Source organism: Dipodomys spectabilis, unplaced genomic scaffold (assembly GCF_019054845.1).
Source record: "Dipodomys spectabilis isolate Male_0828 unplaced genomic scaffold, ASM1905484v1 ptg000145l, whole genome shotgun sequence".
In the NCBI taxonomy this organism is placed as follows: domain Eukaryota; kingdom Metazoa; phylum Chordata; class Mammalia; order Rodentia; family Heteromyidae; genus Dipodomys; species Dipodomys spectabilis.
The window spans coordinates 4,615,965-4,618,546 of NW_024870822.1; positions in this window are offsets into that span (position 1 = coordinate 4,615,965).

Below are 2,582 nucleotides of genomic sequence, written 5' to 3' on the forward strand. Positions count from 1 at the left end.
AGTTTTTTTGTGTATGGGTGGGTTTTTTGGAGATTAAGTCTTATGGACTCGCCAGGGCTGTCTTTGAATCATGACCCTCAGATCTCAGCCTCCTGAGTAGCTAAGATTACAAGGGTGTGAGCCACTGGCTCCCAGCAGACTCTATGTCTTTACTGTGCTTTGGAAACCATTTCTTCCACATCTCTCATCAGATCCCGCAATGTTTTTGAGATGTGTAGTGCAGACAAGGTGGTTGGAATGAAGACTCCATTGGGTTTTGTGAATTTCCGGAGATTGTATCATTAGTCTGTGTTAGCCTGAGGACAACCTTATATTCTTTCCCTGTGGCTGTTCTTGGAATGTAAGAGAGCTACTCTCTGCTCAAGCTTCAGGATAAAACTGCTCCAGGCACAAGCAACTCTAATTCCCACCAGGAGTGAAACCCACATAAGGCGCTGAGCATCTGATGGCATGAGGTAATGTGGTGGCTGCAGGAAAGAAGAAGACATCCAGAAACACTCAAGAAGGGAACCTGGAAGTCTTTGCAAGGAACAGGGCAGAGCTGCCAGTCATTCTTCCTGTATCTCTTTTTCTTCTCTTACTTCCATTCCTCTCCAGAACAATTGCCAAGTCTCTGCAGGAAGGCTACACAAGAGCATCAAGCCACCCTAGATTATCTCTATTTGAGGACCAAATGCCCCACATCCCAGGAGAAAAAAGAAAAGAAAAGTTGGCCAAGCCCGTGCCATAGCACACAGACATGCTCCAATTGAAACTCTGCTGTGTATCCTTGGGCAGTGACCTACCAATTCCAAGTCCCAATTTTCTCATCTGTACATGGAGGCAAAACCACACCCAGAGCTGCTGCTAGGAAAAAGACATAATGGGCACTTAAGTAGCTCACCAGCACCTTGAATGGTGGTGATTAATACCTTTGAAACCTGGACTGCCAGAATGAAAAGGAAGTATTTTAGCTGAATCAAAGAACCTAGGAGCTGCTTAAGGCTAGCTGAGTGGACATGTCTGATTTCCGAGGCTGGCATGGCCCAAGAGTCATGCGACCACAGCAGGTATCTTCTTACAGGGTCTCTGAATGGCAAGAACTAGAAACTTGTTTGCAAGGGCTGGAAACCACACACTCAACCCATCTTACTGCTTTTTATTAAGCACTTATTATATGCAAGATACTGTTTATTTTCCATGCAATTTCTCCTCATGCATTTAATGCTCACACAGTTCTCAGAATGTTATATCCTAATCCAAATTTTAACGATATGAGTGACATTCTTATCTCCAATCAATCACCAGAAAACTAGAAATGGTGCTGTAGCTCAAAGTGGTAGAGTGCTATCCTTGAGCAAAAAAGCTCAGGGATAGCACCCAGGCCCTGAGTTGAAGTCCCACAACACACACACACACACACAAACACACACACACACACTCACATACACACACACACACACACACACACACACAAGACATAGGAACTGAAGCTGAGCGAGATTAGCCCTTGCTCAAGGCCATGCTGTTGAGAACAGATGAACGCCAGGTCTGCCTGACCCCAGAAGTTCTGATTTAACCACCACCTCCACACACAAGTAACATACTCTTCCCCCACCTCTGCAGGAGCTGACAGCTTTTCTCCCCTCCAGATAGAAGAAAACTGGTGTTTTACCATGCACTGGCCAGTCATGGAAGGAAGGGGAATTATCAGACAAGCCCTTGCTTGCTGGGAGAGATGGTTTACCCTGAAACTCTGCTGGGTTTCCCAGAACCTTGAGTTAATATTTACATAATCTTATTAAGTTGCTCCACTAGAGCAACTTAGACTGCAGAGAAAACCCAGAGCCCATCAGGACAAGCATTACCATTGTTAAATTTGGACAGATTGTTTTTCAGCTCATGGCAGACTAATAAAGAGTAATTCCTGGATTATTAAAGAAAGGGTTTCTGTCTTGGAAACGGACTTGGGATTTTTCGCCCCGACTCCATTATTTACTTTTTATATCATGATGGATGGCTTGTGACTCTGCTCTCCTCCCTGTAAAATGGATATAAGTTGACCCAAGAACTATCAACGTCATTGTCAACAAATATCATCATTGTTACCTTCATCACCATTCAGAGTGCTAGTGGTTTATTCAGGGCTATTCTCGAACCTTTGTATCAAATCCTTTTGATGCAGTAACTATTTTTATTCCTATTTTACACATGAGGAAATCAAGGCTCAGAGAAATTAGGAAATGGGGCCACAGTTGTAGATGGTTGTACATCTAATCAAGTGTAGAACCTTGCTCTTCATCGCTGCATGCTATTTCTCATAGCTTGCACAACATAGCTTTATGACGAGGTGGCACTGTGAGTGAGGGCAGCTCATAGGTCCCTTCTAGAAGCATCCTCTGCTCAGCAGTCAGTGCTCAGCCATTGTTCTTCACAGGGGCCTGGGAGGAAAGAGAGAGAGGGGATCTCCTTTAGGAGCACCCTCCTCCCTGGCACTGTCTTCCCTTTTCCAAACTAGCTCTGCCCACCCAGGTGACTCACCAGACTGGAGGAGCACTTGTGAGCCTAAGAATGACTCAAGACCACAGAGGGACCAAGGAAGG